Source organism: Mastomys coucha, chromosome X, assembly GCF_008632895.1.
Source record: "Mastomys coucha isolate ucsf_1 chromosome X, UCSF_Mcou_1, whole genome shotgun sequence".
NCBI classification, from domain to species: domain Eukaryota; kingdom Metazoa; phylum Chordata; class Mammalia; order Rodentia; family Muridae; genus Mastomys; species Mastomys coucha.
The window spans coordinates 110878589-110904270 of NC_045030.1; positions in this window are offsets into that span (position 1 = coordinate 110878589).

Here is a 25682-nt window from a genome sequence, read left to right on the forward strand (position 1 = left end):
CCTGAGAGACTGTCAAGGTCATCAAGGCTATGTGACTTTGAAAAACCATCACGTATTTGAAAGCTGTCATTTCAAAGAAGCCAATTTTGCTAAGTCCTGTGGTACAATATGGGTAATGATAGATATGCCTCAGATAAATAATGCTGTAAGACATAGGGCCAGTGGAAATAAAAAGAGTGCTAAATTTTTGCTGCACGTGTTTTTTAACTGCAGAGTCATGCTGAAATTAAGGGTATAGACAGAGTCTATGGTCATTGAATATATTAAAAGCGAACAAAGCATACAAGATGCATAGCTGCACTAATAGCTCATGGTCCTTGTTTGAGCTCTCAATGCCTCACTGAAGTAGTCTTTGCTGAAAAGGAACACAGTGTTCCTAAACTAGCAAATAAGGTTGCATGAACGAAAAGTCAGCACAGAAGGAAATGACAAAAACACAAATGCATGGCACAGTAATAAATTCAAAATAAAATAAATACAAATGAAATAAAAAAAAACAGAACTATAGATTATGTTCTCTGTTTATAAAGACGGAGTGCTTACCTTTTAAGGGACAATATCCTCAAGTATTAAATTTTGACTTGTCATAACACAATGATTGACATTTATTGGATTATTTTACCTCTGTGGAAATTAGCTTATCCAAAACGAAGAAAAGGGGACTGTTTTATTTTTCAGGAGAAATGATGATTGGTAAATAAACTACAATTATCTGAAAAACCATGGTGATTGGAATGACTCATTCCCAAAGGTTCTTAGCTGAAGTCACTGCAGTTATATAGCAAATTAGTCAGCATGAGTGATTTTTCTCTAACTTGGCCATCACAGACAGAAAATTGCCTACAATGATATATCTCCTAAAATGGCCCTCGATTAATGTCTTTCTGGGCATGGGAACTTCGCAGAGCACTTTAGGCAATGAGATAACAAACGCTGAGCTGGCTGTAAATTCCTTCAAGTAAAAGAGAATAATTAGGATCACAACTGCAAAGGTGCAAAAGAAACACTAGCATATCACTAAGATGAGTGTTTCCTTACTAAATTATGTACATATTTTATAAATACAAAGGGGAATTTTAAAACCTAATATGTTATCTACAAAAATCACATACAGTAATATATTATGAAACCTTTATTCTTACATCTTATTAAAATATGACTTAGAGTAAATTAGTCTTAGTTCCTGCTATTTAGGGTAGATTGTCCTATTTACCTTTTGCCCTTAATTTTGGTGGTATATACTCTATTTGTTTATATATTAGTGTATGTCATAATTTGCTAGAAAAAACAAAAATTTTCTGTGCTGAGTACAACTTACAAAGAATTCGGGAGGGAGGAAGCTGTTTGTAAACACTGACAAGAGATTGTGTTTTTCATATGATCTGTTTTAGTTCTTTTTATTTGCAAATTTGGAACCTAATATTCTGTAATTCACCTGTAGATCCTATATCCTAAATTGAAGCATTTTCTGAATTATAAATATATGTAAAAGATAGCTGGACTAATTTCTAACACTGAAAGCGACACCAGCTAAATAATTGTACCAAAATACACCTTTAGTGTGAATGACAACTGTTTCAGTAAAGAAAAAAAATTAGCTAACAAGTTACAGTTCTGCTATTTTTTTTTAATTGAAGAAAAATTTTAGGCTTATTGGAATGAGAAAACATAATACAACTTTGAATCTAGAGGACAGAAGCTTAAATTGTTTCAAGGGACCTATTGTTATATTTCTGGGTATTTAATAAACAATATAAACTAATCGTAGGGACACTAAAGATTATACACTTTTGATTATAACCTTGAAGCTCTAAATTGTTTGAAGGTGTTACATAGTAGGCGAGTATGATAGGAAGCCAGTGAGCTAAATGTGTTCATTATTGACTGGTACAACCATAATTAAAACACACACACGCACACACACACACACACACACACACACACACACACACACCAGATCATGTTTCATCGTGAGGCTACCTTGTAAACTGGCACAGCACTCTCTTTCCTGACATGCTCTGCGAGAGGAAAACATTCCTCTTATCTCCTCCCCTCCCCTCTCTTCCTCCTCTCTTTTTTCCTTTTCTCTTCCCTGGGTTCTTCTTGTCTGCTCTCTCCCTCTGATCTTTTGTAGCAAGGAGAAAGTGTTATCACTGAAACTGTCAAGCAAGCAAGACACAGCATAGTTTGGACAAAAGGTGATGTTTTCTATATATTTTGCTTGCACTCCCTGTTTCTAATCTAATTTTCTGATTTAGCATCTTGTTGGGAATGGTGAATCCTGTTGGTTATAGCCACTTGTAGTCCACTTTGAGTGTATTCACATGCTATGTAATACAGTAGTTTCCCTTAAGCCTGATTAAACGGGGCTGATTGAGTCTCGCAGCAAGCATGCTGCCAGAATCTGCTTAGCAAGAAGTGCGGTTAGAATTGAATGCTTCAGTAGACAAACACAGGCAAGTCTATATAGTTCTTTATGCTTCAGAATGATGTATTGGTTTTATGTTTGCATGGCTGTCAATCTCTCAGATTAGATGCATTTTCTCCTTTTAAGATTAGATGATATTGTGTGGTTGGAAATCATGCATGTCTGCAGCACTTGTGGAGAGTTTTCAGTCAGGATCCCAGGAATGCTGCTGAGGTCTGACATAAAACCTCTTGTTCATGTCACTGACCATAGTTAATTGTCAAGCTTGCTTGTTTTATGTATGTTTGTTTTGAAAGTGCCGCTGTTTTAGCACAATCTCTGTTAGAGTGGAAAGTACAGTATTTTCTCAGTGTAAGAATTACAGTAGAAAATGACAGAGCCTGCCTTTTCTATAAGAACACTGTCACTAGGGGAATGCTTTAAGAAAACTTAGAAAGTGTTGTCTTTCTATACATCTGTAGCACATACAATGTAGGTAGGGAGACAGGAAGCCTTTTACATATATATGTGTGTGTGTGTGTGTGTGTGTGTGTGTGTGAATATGTTCAAGTGTTTCTGACTTTTGAATATTTAGTGCCTGTATATTCAAGAAAATTCAAATTTAAATTTGTGTAAATTAAATATTAATGGGTTTCACTGTATCATTTTCATGCATGTATACAATGTACTTCAGTTACATTCTAGGTGCAAGAGAATTAATATAGTAAACTATGCAGTCTTTTACTGGTTATAAATGAAGTCAGTATTTGAAAATGGAGTAAAATGACATTGGAAAAGATATTTTTTATTCTGTGTCATTTTATGCTATTCAAGAATAATTAAAATTACATTAATTTTTGCTTCTAAAATTTCAAGTTGTTTGCATTTTTGAATGATGAAAAAAAATCATTAAAAGACACTGGGAAAAAAATTCAGCTGACTCAGGTGGGTTGTGGCTTCTCAGTACTCATGATGCTTGGCAATACTGACATCAGTGGTTAGATCTTCTAGAAAAATGAAAATAGTGCAATTTGTTTCCAGAGTACTGTGGCTGTCAACACAATACTAGAGAGGCTAATTACCACAAATATCATCCAAGATGATTGTTATGTAACTAACTAGATGATAGACGCCTGTGTATATACATCCAGACAGAAACATGCCTCTGTCAAAAGATGAGATGTGTCAAATGTAAAAATTTGTCAATATGTATAATTTAAGAATTTTATAAGGGACCGAGCAGACAGAGAATTTATAATGACAGTAAAGAGTATTTTAAATCCTCAGTGATAAAATCCCGTTGACAAATTAAATAACACTTGTTGCTACTTTCAGAAAAGGCATTGACACCTTTGAGGCAAATTTAATTAAATTTTGGCTAATGCATTTGCCTGCCGTTTGGGCTATTTATATATTTCTCTGTGAGTTTCCAGTTTGATAGCTATACATAATAAATATTTTTATTAACATGAAATTAGATTTTTCATCTTATTATTCTTCAATTATATATTTTGTTAATATAAATAATGGAAAAGGCATTGAGCAATCTAAGACTCCTGGGATTTCCAATGTTCAAACATGTTCATTGCAAGTCACCTATTAAATAAAATAATTTGATATCTTCTTACTGTAGAAAATCAGTAGTGTTTTAAACAGTGAAAAAAATGCACAGCTAATATTTTGTTGCTAAATTTATATATATTTTTTGAGACCTCTAACTGGAACACTCTGTGTAATCCAAGATATATTTCCCACTCCAAATAAATGTCAAAAGTTCTTTAAGTATATATGTATATATGTATATGTATGCATATATATATATGTTATGTCTTAAGATATGCCACATTGCTATCCTAAGCAATCCTTGTAAAAGCTTGTCTAGCATAGTGCTTTAGGTTTCTTTTTTTTTTTTTTACATTTAACAGAAGGGCAATTAGTTTAGAAGTAACTTTCCTGTCATTTTCTTGATTAGTGCCACTTTACTGCCTGCATTTGGCAGATGGCTATTTCATTACTAATCAAGATGAAACTCTAGAGTAGTTCTGGCTTTCAAATGATATCTAGTATTTTCAAAGGAATTGCTTGGGACTGACCACTGGCTAGGATTTAACTTTTAAAAATATTACAATGCTCTGACATATTTTGACTAAACCTTTCAGTTTAATGTATTTAAGATCTACAATGCAACTATAATTTTTCAGAATGTCATAGACATATAACAAGTAATATGATTTTGTGTTTAAGGCTGGTATACTCTGGAATTCAAACACATATTTGATTTCTAAATTCAGTTTGTTCTAGAACTAATGATAGCAGGGTTTCTATTGTTTGTTTTCTACCAATGGGATTATATCTTTGTGTAGACATGATTTAGAGGATTAAACAGAATTTTAAAAGCATGCCAGATAAATACATCCTTATGTAATTATGCTCACATTTTATTCAGTATATTAGTATTAAAATTATGAAGGGATACTTTATTAGGAAGAGCCAATCCAAAAGGTTTTAACAGACTACATAGTGTTCCATTTTTAATCACAGTGACAACTGAACAAATCAACAGGCATTTATTAAGTGTTTACTCTGTGCCAGGTACACATAAAAAAGGTTGAATAAAACTGCATGTGTTGTATTCTGTTAAATTGCTAGTTAATTGTTTAAATAAAGGCTGCAGCTAAATGTTAAGCCTATTTCAAAGGTGCATTTACTCTGAGAAACCTTGGCTATATGTGGTCAAGGTAATTTTTACCTGCTGATCATAAAATACCTAGCATAAAAGGAAATACATTTAATAAGTACTTTCAGAATTTTAAATGTTGCTAACAACATTCAACTCCAGCTAAAGATTAATTATAGACTTTCTAGATTATCTAAATTATGGCTTTTCTCTTTTTTCTCCTGTGTATGTGTATATGTGTGTGTGTTTCTTTTTTCCTCGAGAAAATGTGTGTGTCTGTGTGTGTGTGTGTGTGTGTGTGTGTGTGTGTGTGTGTGTGTTTCTTTTTTCCTCTATAAAGCTTGGACAAAAAAAACAGTAACACTTTTTCATTTTAAGTTTCTACTTGTTAATCTCCTTCAGAGAAGATATGGAGATTATTTGAATAGAGTTCTGAGATGATTTGGGAGCCAATTTTAATTGTCTATGCTATCTTTACTCTCTGTTATTAAGGGTAATTAGAAGTTAGTTAAGAAAACAAAACATAACTTCAGTATACTAGTGGCATCTAGTAATTTTGTTATAATTTCAAAGTAACAGAAATATTGATAAACACGTAAGTAAAAAGAAAAGAGAATACAATTTGGTTCTCTATCAAGGCCCAATTTGGTTTTACAATACAAATACTTCAAATGTACAAAGTGGTTGAAGATTAAGCTGTACCCAGGGAACATTAATAGAACAGAAATAAATGCCACTACTATTTGAGACTGAGTCTGGTATATACAGTGAGGAGATTATAAGATACATAACAGAAATGGTACCCATCCTGGTAATCTGTGAGTTACTTTTAGAAATGTGTATAAGATTATGTAGGGCTACCACTAGTAGAAAGCTTGAATTCCTTCTCTTCTCTTTAAACCTATCAGTAAACACCAAAGGTATATTTAAAAAAAAAAACAAATACTTCAAGTCCAACCTATTTAAATCTATAGCTATTACCGAGGATTGAAGAAAATCCCTTGACTGAAGAAAAATTTTAAAAATATAGCATGCAGGCAAAGAAAATAGCAAGACTATAGAACATCATTCATGTTGATGAGCTATCAGCAGATGAGAAGAAGAGACAAAAGAGACAAAAATCTTCTGCCTGCCTAAGACTAACTTTAAACATACAGGAGTTCTTGATTGTCTACATAAAAAGAGGATTCAAAGTCATACAGATATTTGAAACACTATGCCCAAGTAAAATTTTACATAATATGTTATAAAACTCTTTTTAGAGTTGAGATGGTGGATTTAATCATCCAACTGCATATTGCATTAGGTTTATGAAGAGACCTGAGAGAACAGAGTTCAGAGGAAACCCGTTTAGCTTGTAAAATATGATGGTGATCCACATATAACTAATTGAGGTTTATCTTCTTTATTTTGACATTTTACATGGTGATCTGCTGAATAACTATTGAAGATGTTTTGTTTTGATATTTGTAGTTTCCATAGATTTCCCTAGATATTATCATTTTAATACACTGAAAGAACTATGTATTTTAAAATTATTTTATTCATTTATATTCCAACTGTTGCCTCCCACCTCCACCCCAGTTCCTCATCCCGCTCCTCATCCACCTTACCTCAGAGAGGGTGGTCCTTTTCCCCCTGGTATTCCCCTTCACTGGGGCCTCAAGTCTTTCAAAGATTAAGCCCATCTCCCACTGAGGCAAGACCAGGCAATCCTCTGCTATATAGGTGCTATGGTTGGTGGCTCAGTCTTTGGGAGCTCCTTGGGGTCTGGGTAAGCTGAGACTGCTGGTCTTCCTATGGGGTCACCCTCCCCTTCAGCTTCTTCAATCCCTTCCCTAATTTAACTGTAGGGGTCCCCAACTTCAGTCCAATGGTTAGGTGTAAATATCTGCATCTGTCTCAGTCACCTGCTTGTAGAGCCTTTCAGAGGACAAGCCATGCCAGGCTCCTGTCTTTAAGTACACCATAGCATTCCTAATAGTGGAAGGCCTTACTGCCCAACTGTGAGATGGATCCCAAATTGAACTTGTCTCTGGACCTCCTTTCCCTCAGTCTCTTCTCCATTTTTGTCCCTACAGTTCTTTTAGACAGGAACAATTCTGGGTCAAAAATTTTGACTGTGGGTTGGTAACCTTGTCCCTCCACTTAAAGTCCCTCCACTTGAAGCACTTGAAGTCTATTAGAGGTGGACTTTGAGTTCCCCCTCCCCACTGTTGGGCATTTTGGCTAAGGTCATTCCCATTGAGTCCTGAGAATCTCTCACCTCCCAGGTCTCTGGTACTTTCTAAAGGGTCCCCCCACCTCCCACCTCCAGAGGCTGCATATTTCCTTTCATTCTCCTGGCCCTCTGAGCTTCTGTCCTTTCCTGCCCACATACCTGATCCTTTCCCTTTTCCTCTCCCTTTCTTCTCTTCCACTCAGACCTCTCCTCCGTCTCCTGTGATTATTTTGTTTGCTTGTCTAAATGGAATTGAAGCATCTTTACTTGGCTCTTTCTGTTTGTTAAACTTCTTAGGGTCTGTGGATTACATCCTAGGAATTCTGTACTTTTTAGCTAATATCCATTTATCAGTGAATACATATTATGTATGTCCTTTTGGGTATGGGTTACTTCATTCAGGATATTATTTTCTAGTTCCATCCATTTGTCTGAAAAATTCATGAATTCATTGTTTTTAATAGCTGAATAGTTTTCCATTGTGTAAATGTACCACATTTTTTGTAGCCATTCTTCTGTTAAGGGACATCTGGATTGTTTCCAGTTTCTGGCTATTTCAAATAAGGCTGCTATGAACATAGTGGAGCATATGTCCTTGAGATATGGTGGGGACATCTTTTGGGTATAAATATGCCAATTATGAACTGCAGTTACAAAAATCTGGATTAATTTGCCAGAGTTTATACCAGTCATAGAAATTCTAGAATTCATAAGGAGACAGTCGCGACAGCTGAAGGGCATTGAGAAAGAAATGAAGAGCCGGGCAGTGGTGGTGCACACCTTTAATCCCAGCACTTGGGAGGCAGAGGCAGGCAGATTTCTGAGTTCAAGGCCCAACCTGGTCTACAGAGTGAGTTCCAGGACAGCCAGAGCTACTCAGAGAAACCCTGTCTTGAAAAAACAAACAAACAAACAAACAAAAAAAGTGCTGCACACAAACATAATTCATCTTCTTCCATGATAATATTTTTATCAGTGTGATTTATACTTTGGAATCCATAATTCTCTTGTTAAGACTCCATGAGTAGGGTCTGGTTTTTAAAATCCACAGACTGGAAAAATCCCTACATGAGAACTTACCTGTCAATTCTGAGCCAGACCATTTCTAATTATTCTATTTCTTTACCTTACGTTTTCGTTTGTGATCCTTGCTATATGAATCCAGAGCTTCTTACATTCTAGGCAGTTCTACATCACTGAACTGTAGCTCCAGACCTTTAGTTCCTTTTAATACTCACTGCAGTCCTGACACCATACCCATTTCAGTACTTAACAAAAAGTTTTCATTGATAGAATTAATACACTAACATATGCATATTAAATTAAAATCCCAGCTACTTGCTCTATTGGAGGAATTTTTGTGACAGTTTGAAAAAATAGAGAGGGTAACTTCAGGAGGTTTTGAAATGATAGACAATGAATATTTTGGAAATGTTTATTAAACATTTTAATAACTAAGTAGTTTAAAATGAATGTAGCATTTTTTATTGACAAATACAAGATAAGTTTATTTTTGGTATGATATGGCAACTTCCTCAGTATTTAAAAACACAAGTGAAAAAGTAACAGAGTAGTTATATTTTTAATATGACATCCAGGGCTGGTGAGATGGCTCAGTGGGTAAGAGCACCAATTGCTCTTCTGAAGGTCATGAGTTCAAATCCCAGCAACCACATGGTGGCTCATAACCACCCGTAGTGAGATGTGATGCCTTCTTCTGGGGTGTCTGAAGACAGCTACAGTGTACTTACATATAATAATAAATAAGTCTTTAAAAAATGACATCCAAATTAAATAGTGCTAATATTTCATTACTGTGTGATGTCAACATGATTTTTAAATCTTAGTAGAATGATTTTCTATCTTATATATTACTTTTCTTCTTTTATTATAAAGACCTACTTAGTCTTAGGTGGTTTATAATTGTAAAAAAAATCCTGTGTCTTCATAATTCTGTGTGGATGTCTGTAAATCTTTAATATATCCATAGTTGCTTTTTAAGCAAACAGTGCTTTCCTTTTACTACTGTCAACATAAAACAGTTAACCTCTGTTTTGTGAATAATTCTGAGACTAGGGCTAATTATTTAGCTTTAAATAATTCTGTGTTATCATTTGACATAGGTTAATAAGGAAAATATAACAATCTATAATTTATGAAATACAGCATAATATTGTGTCCAGTTTTTAACTTTCACTAAAAATATCTTTGGTTAATTTGTTTATATGTGTAGGAATACTGGAGATACATGTATTTCCATTTCAATAAAATATTTTTCAGATTTTTTTTTTAACTTTTTGATTACATTAGATTGAGAAAAAAGTAATATGGAGTAGTTTGATGCCTAATATTCATCCATGGAATTTAAGTTATTTTCTTTGAACCTGCAGCAAATGGAATGTCTTAGACTTATTACATTTTAGGTATCCCATAGAGAGAAATATCTTAAAGTAAATCATTATTAGTTGAAACATTTTTGAAAATTCGCTTTCCTTTTTGTACCTAGGTTAGAAGCTAGAATGGATATTTGAATCAATGAAAGGAGAGATAACTAACTTCAAGACAGAAATTTGCCCACAAAACCTTGTCTTTCCATTGCTATTTGTAACTAAATACTAATTCTATCCTTCTGTGAATTGTTAAACAAGAGTATACTCTCAAAGTCCTGGCTTTTATTTATATGTTTAGTCATTTATATGCATATGGAACAACAATGGTTAAGGAAAGGGAGGTTGTGGATTTAGGAGGAGGGAAGTGGAATGGGTCGGAGAGAGAAGAGGGTGAATGATATATTTATATTTTGATTATTATTTACTTTATTTTATTCTGTTTTGAGTTTTATGAAACAGGGTTTCTCTGTGTGGCTCTGGCTCTCTTGGAATTTAATTTGTAGACCAGATTGGCCTCAGAGCCGCCTGCCTCTGCTTCCCAAGTGCTGGGATTAAAGGTGTGCGCCACAATTCTCGACTTCAATTAAACATTTTTTAAAATTGACCTATTTATTTGTTTCTTTATTACTGTATTTCCTTAATTGTTAAGGTTGTTGAACATTTTAAAAGCTATTTGTAGCCATTTTGATTTCTTCTTTTGCGAACTTGGTTCATATCCATAGCTTGTTTTAAATTTGGTCGTTTGTTTTCTTCACTTTTTTGACATATTTATATATTCTTGATGTTAATCCTCTGTTGGGTATATAGCTAACCAAGAGTATCTCCCAATTTGTGATCTTTTCACTCAGTTGACGTTTCCTTGTCTGTACAGAAGCTTTTTAGTTTCATGAGATTTAACTTTTCAATTGTTGGGCTATTCAATAGCTGAGCAAACAAGAGTCCTATTTAGAAGTCTTCTCCTGCACCCATGTCTTGTAAGTACCTACTATGTTTTTCTTCTAGCAGTTTCAGCATTTGGATTCCAGTTGGAGATCTTTGATCTATTCAAAGTTGATTTTTGTGCAGAATGACTAATATGGGTCTATATTATTCATATGTTTGTATACATGTGTTCACTGTTGGATTAATTCCTATGTGAGGGGAAAATGTTATGTTTCTGTTATTCACCAGAAAGCTCTGGATAGATAGTAACTCCAATGATATTTTTAGCACTTTAGCACTTTAGCATTTCATGTCTCCATGTAGCCTCAAAGGTTTGACTCAGATAACCTAACCAGAGTGGGAAGCCGACTATTCAGAATTGGAGATAAGAACAGAGTAGGAGTCCTCACTCTTCAAGGAGAAAACTTAAAGTCCTATGTGTAACTCTCAGATTTACCAGAGGTTTTGTGGTAGTTTTATGATAACGTGACACAAGCTGAAGTCATCTGTGAGGAGAGAACCTTAGTTAAGAAAATGCATCCAGAAGATTGGGCTGTAGGCAAGCCTGTAAGACATTTTCTTAATTAGTGTTTGATGGGGGAAGACCTAGAATGTTATAGATGGTGCCATTTCCAGGCTGGTGGTCCTATGTTCCAAAGGAAGGCAGGTTGAGAAAACCATGAGGTTTCAAGCCAGAAAGCAGCACTGCTCCATGGCTTTTGCATCAGCTCCTGCTTCCAGGTTCCTGCCCTGTTTAAGTTCTTTTCTTGATTTCCTTCTATGATGAACAGTAAGGTGGAAGTGTAAACCAAATAAACCCTTTCCTTTCAAACTTGCTTTTGGTCATGGTGTTTCATTGAAGATATAAAAGCCCTCTCTATGACAGGTTTCATCCTAGCACTTGGTGATGGTCATATGATAGGCCACCTAAAACTGAAGATTTCATTCTAGGAACAAAATTTGCAGCTGATGGCTTAGAAACTATTCCTGGAGCATTAAGCTATCCCGTGTCCTGTCTTGCCACTTTGAGGTCAAGGAGTTTTAAAAGTATTAGTTTGATATTTAGGCTGTTTTTCCTATAGTGACTTATCTGAAGACAGACAAGAATATCTGCTGCATGACTGGATTTTCTATATATTACTGTCTTTATACTCTTAAGGTCTGGTAAACAGTGCTAAGTAAAACAGACAGTATTAAATATGGCATAGTGCCTACAATTGACAGCTCTGGATTTGGGACTCTAAGTTAGAATACTGATTCTACCACATTTTGTTTTCTGATATTAACTTTTCTAAGAGTTTTGAATGTAGTTAAGTGGTTTCTTTATGTGTGCAGTCCAAAGTTCAATTCACTTTACAAGAAAAAAATAAAGAAAAGAAACAAAACAATTTCAAGTATCAGTCTCTTCATCAGCAGAGCAGTGGAATACCTATCTTGGTTCAATTTTGTTAGAATTAAATGAGACAAATTATGAAAATTCTATAAGGAATCTAAATCAGTAGACAAAGTGTACTGAAAAGGGTCAACCTCTTGAGGTCAATATCACCTTGATAATCCAGAAACTAACCTAGAAGCAGAGATATTCTCATTAAAATATTTTGTTAATTATTTGAGTTTTATACATTGCACTTTGATCATATTCATAGCTTTGCAAAGCAATAGAAAAAAGTACATCATTCTGTTTACAAATCGGACAATTTCAACCTGAAAGTCACAACACTAACACACTACTAGGTCAAACATGTCTCACAGTATTAAGTTTAAAAAATAAAATGGGCCGCATTTCAGTTGTATTTTATTTGGAAATACCATCATATAAATCAAATTATTCCAAGTTAGTGCTGATTTGACCCCAAAAGGTTATCTGTAGAGCAACTAGAATAAAGACATGTTCCAAAATGGTTATTCATATATAAATACTTCTTTCATAAAGAAACATATTGTTTATTAGTTATCTTCTTTAGAGCTCTATATTCTTAACAGGTGATCCAGAGACAAACGTTCCGATAAAATAAAACCAGCTGATAAACTGACAAACTGTGCTGGGATGATCCTGTACAGATAAATTAAGTTTAAATAAATGGTTTTCCTTAGCATGAAGAGCCTTGATTTCGAAGTGACTCATAAATGAGGAAAGGCTCGAGAGCGAACAGAGATATCAGTGACGTCAGTGGTTCTTATTAGCATTCTGATCACATAGGCCTCCTGTGACTCCCTTTCATTTTTTCCCTTTTCATTAAATCAGCTACTTGCTTTGTGTTCTTACCGGATGGTGAACTAGCCAGTTCATGTTATATTTTTAAACAGTGATTTATACTGTAGACATGATGAAAAATATAGGTAATAACCATTTTTATGTATGCTGTACTAGACTTCTTTGGGGCTTAGCTTTCTCTCAAAATTCTAATTGAACTTTCTCTGTAGGAAATAATATTTTAGAATTCTAAAATTTGCATAAGACAATATATCTGACTGTCATAACAGAAACCAAAAGTATAGATTTGACTCAGTCGTAAAATGAAACTCCCTAGTAACTTAATGCCTTTGATTGGAGGGAAAGAGGGAGAGAAAATTAACAATACATTCTCATTGTATAGGTACTTCACAATTTCATCACACATTTATTACTGTCAAATTAGAGGAAAAAATGAGGTATTTACCATTACAATTAAAAATAGCCTTGGGAGTCTAAAAGGATGACTCAAAATGAGGTATTTACCATTACAGTTAAAAATAGTCTTGGGAGGCTAAAACGATGACTCAGTAGTTAAGAGTGCTGTCTGCTCTCCTAGAGAACACAGGTTTGAATCCCAGTATCCATATAGTGGCTAGAACTCATATATAACTCCATACTCAGAGGGATTTGACACTATTTTCTGACCCCTGTGGGCCCTGTATGCATGTGGTACATAGACATATATTCAGGCAAACATCTATATACATAGAATAAAAACAAATAAAATATCATCATCATCATCATCATCATCATCATCATCATCATCAACAACAACAACAACACCTTGGATTGCCTTGAGTTAAAACCTTGGATTGCCAGAGTCCCACTCTTCATATCAGCTGTATTCCTTTCAAGGACTCAGGTTTGGTACTTAGAATGCTTTAAAAAAAGTTGTATGTTCCAAAATCAGTCATGATTAAACAAATGATATGACTTTTCATTTCCTATACTCATTTTTTTCCTTTTCATGTCTGATGTGCTTAGAAAACTGAAATGGTTTTGTATTTTAGGTACTCCTATTTCAACATGGTGGCCAGTGACACTGTTAAGCTTCTATGTAGACTGGCATTTTTCCTACTGAGTACTACTTTTTAAAAGTTAAATGATTGTGAAAGCTATAAACAAGGTTGTCAATATAAAAACCAGACCACAAGAAGCAATTTGACCTTATACCTCTCTTCTCTAATGAGGCTTCTTCAGGCCTTCTGCATGAGAGAGAAGATCCAGTTTTGAGCCATCCTTTCTAAATGTTCCTGTTCAATTGCTTCTTTGCACAAAAAAAAAAAAAAAAAAAAAATCAAAGGAAACAGACGTATTACACTTGATGTGCCTTTTGAAATGAAAGGCAGATTTTCCTTACAACTTTCTGATGTTGTTAAGAAAGAATGAGCACCTACTTTAAATGTACTAATTTTAAATAAAAAAGTACCACCTTACATTTAAGCTACAGAGAACATACATTTTTAAAATTGATGTACAAATAGCACTTTGAGTTGTTATTGACTCTGTTTTACAAATGAAACAATTGAAGTCCAGAAATATTAGATAGTGCATTCAAGGTAATTAAGCAAGTTGTAGAAATAAGACTGTCTGATTTTTGAGGAAAGGGAAAACCTGAGAAACTCAGATGGGAGAAATACCTTCTATCATCTGAGACTTGAGAAGATTTCATTTGGCCATGCCAGAGGTAAGTGGATATGAGACTCCTAGTGTTTTTCCCAATCTAATGAGGGAATTTTCAATGTAGTCTAATTCAGGACAGTTAAATATTCAGTTACCATACACCTGGGGAAAATGAAGGTAGAATTAAGTAAATTAAACACATCCATTCAGAATCAATGAATGTTAATACATTTTGAAATATTTCATTTGAAGGAGGCAAATCACAACTTTGCATAAGCAAGAAAATGATGAAATGACATTTGTTTTTAAAATATAAATATAAATTTTATCATTATTTTTCTAAGCTATATTAAATGTAGTCAAAAGTTCACACACACACACACACACACACACACACATACACACACACACACACACATTTATCCATTCATCTGTTGCTGGAAACCTCAGTTGATTTCATACCTACACTATTACAAATCCTGCTACAAGGCATATTCTATCCTCTGGATATATACTCTTAAGACTTTTGACTGATTTGGGGGTTCATTTTGTGAGGAATTTTCATATAATAGTTATACTATTATATGAAATATAATAGTTATTCTATAATAGTTATACTAACAGATATTGCCACAAATAGTATATAAGAAGTCCTTTTTTAGTCACCTCTTCCAACACATTTGGCTCTTCATATCATTATAACAGCTGTGAGTTGATACCTAATTGTGTTTTAATGTATATTTCCCTAATTATAATTGATTCATTTTTCCTATACACATTAGCCATTTGTATGCCATCCTTTTATAACTCTCTATTCAGGCCCATTCTTTAGATTTTGAGCAGATTATTATTTGTTTTCAAATTTGTTGATTGACTTTATATACTCTGGATATTAGCTCTCCAGCAAATAGTTGGTTTGCAAGTATATTTTCCTATGCCTAACATTATCTTTTGTTTTGTTTTGCTGTTTCTGGCTTTTGCCATTGCTGTATAGAAGAATTTTATTTGTACACAATCACATTTGTCTATTGTTTCCTTTGTTATTTGTGCTTTTTTTGGAGCTTTTAAACTCATATCCTAAAAAGTAACTCCCAAAATCAATATCAAGAATATTTTTCCTTATGTATTTTTGTAGTCATTTTATAGTTTCACATCTTACATTTAAATCTTATGTATATTTTGGTTGATTTTGGATATGGTGTGAAATAATGTTTTATGCAGGTAGAATTATCAACATTATTGAAAAAAATGTCTTTTTCCCATTGTAAGTTCTTTGGAACATTGTTAAAGATCAACTGCTTAAAATTTTATGGGCTTTTCCACTAAAATCTCTGTTCTGTAGTTTGGTCGACGTATCTGATTTTATCCTTGCCTCATGTTGCTGGGATTACTAAAGCATTGTAGTATAATTTTTATTGATTTTGTTTTGACAGGACCTTGCAATGTATTCTAAGCTGGTTTGAAAGTTTTGGAAGCAGCTGGAGCTAGCCTTGAACTCCCAGCCATAATCCTGCCTCAGCTTCTTGTAGGGATGAAGCATTATGCCCGTCCGTAGTATAATTTTAAATCATGTAGCTTGATGTTCCAGCTTTGTTTTGAAACCACATTTTTGGTCAGAAATAACTTGGTTTTAAGATAGGCAAATGTACTATTATTACATCTAAAAAGAATCCACTGTCTTAAGGATACACATTCAGGGGTTTTGACATTATTACAGATATTAAGCTATTTCTTTCAAGAACAAGAAATATTGACAATAAATTCAGTTTTCTCTTATGTGTAACTGCTTTTCTGTGGTGAGAACACTATCTTCCCATGACATTCAATCATTAAAAGCCTTTGGGATTTTCTTTACAAATAGAAGGCAGAGAATTTAGAGAATTTAAAAGAGAGAAATGAGAGTAAATGTCCCAAAGCTACATGGATAACATTGTTGTTGTTTTTAGTACTTGCTATTTTGGCATTAGTATCTGTATGTTTATATATTTTTTTGCAGCAGGCCCTTTGATGAAAATATTATTTAATTTGTTTGATAGTAAGGAGATTAACTCAAAAAAAGAAGACAGCATAAATATTAAGCTTTCTTTTGAAGGAATTGTACTGAGATTGTAAAAGAGCAAAAAAAATTGTTGGTATAGTACTGGCCCTCTGGCCAAACTATGAAGTAGGACATGCTTGTTTTAAGCTCAATTTCCCACTTTGTTTCTCAAATAGCATTGAGGCACTCTATCTTCCTAATATCTTTTCCCTTTAACTACTTATCACCCTGAAACTTCAATGAGCTCTGCCTCAGTATCTTGCCTAGAAAACTGATGAACCACCAGTAGACTGTTAATAACCATAAAAGAGGTTCAATCTTTAATTCTCTAATCCTTTAAGATTTAAGCATTCCATCATAGGAAGGAGTAAAATATGTCACCTGTTGTGACAAAGTTCTAGGTACCATGGAATTTGAGGGCTGGTGTATGTGTGTTTCATTGCTTTCAAAAATATTGTGTATTAAAAATACTGGGAATAAAGCATTTTGTATAGATGTGGTTGTTGCCTGCATACATACTGGAAATTTTAGTAGAATTATTACAAACTAAGAGGTTTAATGTGACAGAGAGGAAGAGGGAGATGTAGTTCAAATCAATAATATTGATTTCAAAATATGAGATGTTCTACACTTAGCTTTGTAGTAATGAGTTCTAGAATTAGTGGCATGTAGGACTCTGCATAATGGTTCTCACAGGTATAATTTACATTTTCCATTGTTTACTAGTAAATATATAGTAAGTGATATACTAAGATTCCAAATCATTTTTTTGGGAAGAGAGAAACAATCCAATTATAATACATTAGAATTTCCATGAAAAGTTTGATCCACTCTCCCTAATTTTTTCCATCCTTTTCATCCAATGGAACTCAATTTTCTTTGTTCTCATGCCTCTTCTCCCACCTCCCAACATCTATCTGCCATTTTGATTATCTCATCTATTTTCCACCTTGAAACTTCTATTCTCTTATGAATAAATACATAGCTTTCTGTGTGCAAGAAATCTGGAAGTATATGGTTTTGCTTCAATTTATGAATCTACCACTTTTACTTATTTATATAAACTTTGTGTCTTTTCTGTTTTTCAAAATGCAAGTCCATGCAATTTAATTTTGTCATTACTATGGAGATTCTAAAGATTTATTTATTCTTAGTTTCTGTTCTGATAATTGAGCTCTCTTTTTCTCTTTCTCTTTCTCTCTCTTTTGTGTGTGTGTGTCTGCACTCTAGTTTGAGCATCTGTTAAATGAGTCAATTTAGATAATAAAAGCTAAGATAATTTTAATTGTATGTATTTGCTCTAACTTCCTTAAGATAGTAACATACAATTTTAAAATAAATATGTTGGATTAAAGTCATTTAATGAGGTTTCAAATGGGATGTGATGGAATACATCTATCATGCCAGCACTTAGGAAGCCAAGGCAGAAGGTTCTTTATTTCCAGGATAGTCTGGATTACAAAGTGAAATCTTCTTACAAGAAAGGGGGAAAGTTTCATAACCATATATTATCCTTCTTTTTTTTTAGAAAAAATTATTTATTCATTCACTTTACATCCAAACATCAGTACTCCCTCTCCTCCCAGTACCCTCTCATGCATATCCTCCCCCATTCTTCTTTCCCTTTCTCCTTTGAGAAGGTGGTGCCCTCCTCTGTGTATCACTTCCCCACCCTCCACTAACACACTTCCCACTGACCCCCTCTCCCCATAGCAAATCAAGCCTCTGCAGGAAAGCACATCCTCTCCTATTGAGGCCAGACAAGGCAGACCAGTTAAGAGAACAGGATCGACAGCTGGCAGGAAACAGATTTAGGGACAGGTCCTGCTCCAGTTTTTGAGGGACCTACATGAAGACCTAGCTGCACATCTGCTACATACGTGCAGGGCTGAGGGTGGAGGGGTAGATCCAGTTCATGCTTGCTCTTTGGTTGGTGGTTCAGTCTCTGGGAGCCTCTCAAGAGTCCAGGTTAGTAGACTCTGTTGCTCTTCCTGTGGAGTTCCTATCCTTTTTAGTTCCTTCAATCCTTGCCCCACCTCTTCCACAAGACTCTCTGAACTCCATTTAATGTTTAGCTGTTGGTGTCTGCATTTGTTTCCAGTGGCTGCTGGTGGAGCCTCTCAGAGGACAGTTATGCTACGTTCCTGTCTGCAATTATGACAGAGTATCATTAATAGTGTCAGGGATCGTTTCTTGCCCATGGGATGGACCTCAATTTGGGCAAGTCATTGGTTGGCCATTCCCCTCACGCCTTTCTTTGCTTTCTTTGTCCCTGTGTATCTTGTAGGCAGAACACATCTTGGGTAGCAGGTTTTGTGGGTGGGTTGTTGTCTTTATCCTTCCACTAGGAGTCCTACCTGACTACAGAAAGTAGCCACTTCAGGATCCATATCATCCACTGCTAGGAGTCTCAGCTAGAGTTACCCCTATAGACACCCTGTGATCTTTCCCTCCTTCCACATCTCAGGTCTTTGGCATGTCCTAGAGATTGCCCACCCCCACCAACTGCAGATTTCTGTTTTCTATACCCTACTCTCCCTATACCTGATCCATCCACATTTTCTTTATCCTTTCTTCAGTTGAAGGACATGTAAGTTGTTTCCAGTTTCTGGTTATTGTGAATAAAGTTGCTATGAACATAGTTGAACAAGTGTTCCTGTGGGATGGTGGAGCATCTTTTAGGTATAGACCCAGGAGTGGTATAGCTGGGTCTTGAGGTAAACTATTCCAAGTTTTCTGAGAAGCTACAAAATTGGTTTCCAGAGTGGTTGTACAAGTTTGCACTACCACTAGCAATGGAGGAGCGTTCCCCTTGCTCCACATACTCACTAGCATGTGCTGTTGCTTGAGTTTTTGATCTTAACCATTCTGATGGGGTATAAGGTGGAACCTCAGAGTCATTTTGATTTCAATTTCCCTGGTGACTAAGGACATTTAATATTTCTTTAAATGTTTCTTGGCTATTAGAGATTCCTCTGTTGAAAGTTCTCTGTTTAGCTCTATACACCAGTCTTAAATTGGGTTATTTGGGTTGTACAGTTTCCATTCTTAATCAGTGTTCATTGAATATGAAATTGGTTTCCTGGCTAGTTCATCATCATCATCATCATCATCGTCGTCATCATCATCATCATCGTCATCGTCATCGTCATCGTCATCATCATCACATCCTTCTCTTCCTCCTCTTCATCATCATCATAACAACATCAATAATAATATTTTTGCTTCTCTATAAAATTAGGTGATGCCTTCAAGGGTTACTAATACTGTAGAGCTGTCAGTCTTCACACTGAGTGGCCCTTGTCAATTATGCATTCATGTTTACAGTTTCCTGGTTTTGTCAGGTATTATTTCTTGCTACTCTCAAGGTTTACCTCAACATCTTGATCTAAGAAATTGGAAATACAGCTATTTCCTATTTTACAGGGCTTTTATTGAATTTATATTATCTAGTGCATGAAAATGATTTAGAACAATGCCTGGTTTAAGTATTCAATAAATATTTTAGATTATATATATATATATATATATATATATATATACCCCAAATATTTCAAAGTATTGATATTATTACCAGAATTGATACTTAAATTTGGCCTTACTCCTATGATTACCAGTCTTAGTATAGATACCTTATTTGCATCTACCAATCTTCACTCTGTATCAACATGCCTAATGTTTTTAACCCTCTTTTTATCTGTTATATAAAATACTGTTTCTCTATTTTTCCAATCAACTCTTATCTTCCATATATTTAGTACTCTAAGTATTTACTATATATGATCTCTCTTTGTTCACTGGTAACAGTCTACACTTAGTTTAGATGATCATTCTTTTGTTTAAATTGTCCTTCAGTTCTATTAGTTACTCAGATTTTAACCTTATTTTTGCTTTCATAGCACTTTTTAATTCTCTCTCTCCTTCCCCCTCTCTCCCTTTCTGTCTCTGTACTCCAGTGTGTGTGTGTGTGTGTGTGTGTGTGTGTGTGTGTGTGTGTGTGTGTGTGTATGAGTATATGCATATATGTATTGAAGCCAGAGGCTGATGTTGGGTATCTTTCTCAGTGTATTTTTTGAGACAACATCTTTCACTGACCTCTCCACTTTGGCTAGCTTGGCTGGCCAGCAAGACCAAGGGATCCTTGTATCTCTCCACACCCAAAGCTGGAATTACCAATTCACAGCCCATGCCATGCTTTTGTACATTAGTGCTGAGGACTGAACTCAGCTTCTCATGCTTGTCTGGCAAGCATTTTATGACTAAACCATCTCTGTGGCCCTCATTTTTCAACTCTGTAAATGTAATTGTTTGGCATGAACCTTGCATTTAGAAATATTCCAAGCCTATCTCTGATATTTACAAGCTGTGCAACAATAAATGTGTCAACATATCTCAAATAATTTTCTCAGTGAGGAAATGGGAATAAAAATAACTACTTAATACAAGTGCTGTAAGAACAGCAAAATAGATTTTCAAAGAGCATGGTACAGGTAATGCTCTGCTTTTTGACCTTTTATATAGAAATTATCAGTTTGGGAAAATTCATTGAGCTTTACACTTATGAAATGTGCCTTTTATTAGTCCTAGTGCAGTAACACAAAAAAATGCTTTTATTTAAAAAAAAACACTAAATAAATGTTAACACAGTTTCTGATATGAAGCAAATGTTCAATATATTGTTCTTAGTAGTTCTTGCAAACAAGATTCAGTTTCTATCACTTCAAATTCATCAGTGATCTCTAATCAATATATTCCAGAATATATTTGCAGAATCAACACTATCACTTTGAATCTTTTTCTCCCACTGACTTCAGTATTTCTGGATTATCCCACTCATTAATTAATGCAGCCAGGATTTTTTTTTATTTAGTAGATTTTTATTTTACAAGTTTCTGTGCATAGTTGTGTGTTTGCATATATGTTTATACAGATGCATTTTTCATTGTTTCCTGTATTTGTGATAAGACAATTTACTAGGAAATTAGCTAAAGGAACTAGCTTTTCTTAACTTTTTATTTTTGAGATAACATGTCAGTTTGTAATGTAGACAAGAACTCCTTGCTACCTCCCAAGTGCTGGGATTATATTTATTGCTAAAATTGTCTTAAAGGAGGTGGTTTTGAAAGGTTATTTGAACTGAAAGCAATAGATAGTGAAAGATTTAGGGAATACTATCACTGAGCAATAGTTTAATTCCAATAAGTAAATGGTGTCAGGGCAGTGCCTAGAGACATGCATATTTGTTAGAGAAATAGCAGTAATAGGAGGAATAGCGGAGAAGAGAAATTTGTAAAGAGGTACAATTTTTTTTTCTCCAGAATTGTTTGCTGTCCAGAGAGCTAAACCTTATGCCTGTGATACGCATATAATTTCCATTAATCCCTGAAGGAGAAGGGTCTCTGAAGAGGATGAAATAATTGCAATAAATTATGAAAACATTAACTCTCTGATATTCCTATTGGAGCGGTAGTAGATAAAACACTAAGTGGTAGTGTATAAAAAAGGTTCAAGTCTCAGCCTTTTTTCCTTGTCATTCGGTGCTGCACCGGGCAAATAATTTCATCTTGAACATCAGCTTCCTCATCTTCTGATAGATATTAACAGTCTCTCCTCCCAATCATTTTCAAAACTTTGCTGTCAGGCTCAAATAAGATAATATATGTAGAGATACTCTGAAGCTCTCATGGCACCACACAGATGCAGGGAATGATTTGTAAGGTACTTGTTACATATCCCCTCCCATGCAGCTGCCATGTGACTGGATGTTACTACACTACAGCACATAACGTCAGAGAGCAATGACCAGTAAACGCATGAAGGCTGTTGCTTAGGGGAGTAGATTTGATTTGGGAAGCATTTCTCAGAGTACAGACCTGGTGGCAAGCTGTGTCTGACTTGTAAGAGTCAGTGTTGCTTGAATTCCATCCTGAATGTGACAACCTGCTGTTTATTTATAGGTGAGTCACTTTTTCTTATAAATTTATAGTTGAATCATGTTAAGCAACTGTGCCTGTTCTGTATTGATGAAGAAAATAGGAAACAGAAAAAGTGGATTGTTTTTTTGTTACTGCTTTTATTAGCTAAGAATGTAAAGATAAAAAATAGATATTTTAGAAAATAATCAATCAAAATTGTATTATGTATATCTTCAGAAGCATATTTCTGAATTTCTACCATGCAAAACTCTATTTTGATTAGGAAGACTAAATCTCAGGGATGTTTGAAAAGTGATTTTAATTGATATTTTATGGCTTTATTGTAGAAGAATTGACTAAGAAAATAATAGATGCATCTAAGGTGTTCAGTGTTATATTTTGGTTACATGTTCATTGTGACATGATTATCATTATCAAGATTATTAACTTCTGATATAGTTGTCTTTTCTTTTATAATAAGAACACTTAAGATCTGCCACTGATGCTTTACTGTTAATAAATATGAAGCAAGCAGTACATTATTAACTATATTTACTATGCTGAGTGTTAGGTTAACTGAGGATATTTTTATGGAATTGTTTCTATTTATGCAAATCAGATGTCTATCTTGTCTGAGGTACTTGAACCTTACAAAGAAAGAGAGAGGAAATATGAATTAATTGTGATTACATAATTAAATTGGATTCATGATTTCATTTATATCATAATAAAAAAGAAAAATGTGCTGTAGCAGTTTTATCTTGTGCTGCTATGTGGTAGAAGAGACTAGGGAAACTCATGTTTGTGTATGTGTGTGCATGTGTGTGTGGATGCATGTGTTGTGTGTGTGTGTATGAGAGAGAGAGAGAGAGACCATGTATGTGCACTTTTATGAGAACAGCATATTCAGAATAACTTGAGAAGGTGAAAATGTTTTAATAATGTATGATATGGCCGTTATTGTAGAAATAGTGTCAGAGATTCTGTGCAAATATTACCCTGGCAGTAATAGAACCATCATTACCATATACTTTTTATTTTTATCACAATGAGCTATTGAATTTTTATTAAGTTTTGGTTTATAATTACTGTAAAGCTAACATATATAAGGGTGGCTTGTCCTCCTAAGAATTCATGTTTGTGTTCTGCAAATGGTATATCATTTGTTGGAAAAAACAAGAAGGTTGCATGTGAAGCTCATTTGAAATCTGTGACGCAATATTCATAAACAGTAATACTATTATCCCCACATTGTTTACTCAAATCCCTTTACTTAAAATTAGAGGATTTTAGGTTATTTTATATATCTGCAATGTTTCATTCTTAGCTTACTTGCTTTTTTACATGAATAACCATATTTGGTGTGTGTGTGTGTGTGTGTGTGTGTGTGTGTGTGTGTGTGGCATCTAGCATTTGAAAGGATAAACACAGTGGGGCAGGAAGTGTAATTAAACCTTGCCAGGTCTTAGTGATTGACATTACACAAAGCTATTGTTAAATTACACATATCTTAAGAGGGAGGTTGGCAATAATTATTAACAAATTAGCACACATTAGTTTATCAGATTAACTTGGAGGATGCTGAAACCTTAGTAATAAAAACAAACTATTATGCCCTAACTCTAAACAAAAATTCTAAATAAAAATGCCCCTTTGACTAAATAACAAAAAGTAAGGTTTCAACAATTCTAATGTGCCAACCGTAATCTAGCGTCTATGTATGTACTCAAATACTGAAACCTAAGATAATTTCAGTGCAAGCAACCCAAAGTCATGTCAGTAATAATAATAACAGTTTAAATATGTACGGTCGACATACATAGACTGAGCAAGCAGGAGAGAAGCTACGTTGAGACATCTGATTAAGGTGGTAAACATCTACCTCTGTAAAAATGGACATGAGCCAGCATATTTTTCCCTGCTTGCTAACTGGCTCTAATAATTTCATTTGGTCTGAAGTGATTCATGTATATTCATGCCTGTAAAATGCTTTTTTTCTGTGTTGCATCTCTTCTGCTCACTCATCATCATTTGCTTTCCCTCGCTCATTGTTAGTATTTGGATGCCCCCCCCCCCGCCCAATCTTTGTGTCCAGATCCTGAAAGACAAGCCTTTGCGTGATTTCACAAAATTCTCTACTCTTTTGAGGTGCTTTAAAAATATGGTATGTGTGAGGTATTTATGGAAGTACTACAATGGGGTATAGACGATGAGCCTTTCCTCCCCTTTCCCCCCACATGTGATTTGAAACAATTAGTTTTATATGTGGGCCTCAGTTTCCCCATCTGTAAAATGAAAGAAATGAATCCCATTACTTTCCAGATCAATTTCAGCTATGTTCAGAATTCATTAATTCTCTTTGTTGGACCAGACAGCCTTTTGGGGGGACATGAAATCCCCGGGGAACTGTTATTTTTTCTTTTCAGTGAATGTGGGTATTAATAGAAAGCTTGATTTACTTTATTGTCGTCACTTTTAGATGTTTCCTTTCATAAAGGATTAAAAAAAAAATGTGCATTTACCCACCATGGCATGTCTGTCGCCCACAGCTTCAATAGCGCTTGGTGCAGGAAATAGGGATTTTTAGATACGACATCGAGGGCTGCAAGACCATGCATTAAGAGTATAATTTAAGCTTTATGTGAAATGGAGGCTACAGATTTAGATTCACAGCGTCCAGGGGTCAAGGGATGTGGGGTTTTTCTGTTTTTTTTTTTCTTTTTTTTTTTTTATGACCACCTATACTCCTGTGAAACACAATAATTTCTCTCGCAGTGTGAAAACAGGGCACTTCCATGAGTCTCCTTTAAACCCACAGCATCTCCATCCACCGCACGTTACCACGGGGGAACTACTTGAACTAATCCGAAGCATCCGCGGAACATTGGGTAACTACAAAAGACCCTAGTTCTAGCCTTTCCCGACTCCTCCGCCCTCGCTCCGAAGTCAGGGCATCGATTTTATGCCGTGTAAAGATTAGGAAAAGGAGAAGTAGGTTTCCCCCAGCCTTTAGGAAGGGGCACGTCCTCCCTCTGACTCAGGGCCCACAGAACGGTCCTTTTTATTCGAGAGTCTGGGGCCACCTGTTGCTCTCGACTTAAGTTTTCTTCCTCCGCAGCCTTCACGCTCCCTCCCGGCAAGTGCCGTGGGCGTGTGTTTATTGTCGTGAGACTCCCTCAGGCGCTCTGCCGGCTTTTCCGACAGTTCCAGGGAGGGCCAGCAAACTTTGAAGGCAGGCTCCTCCGCGCCGGCAG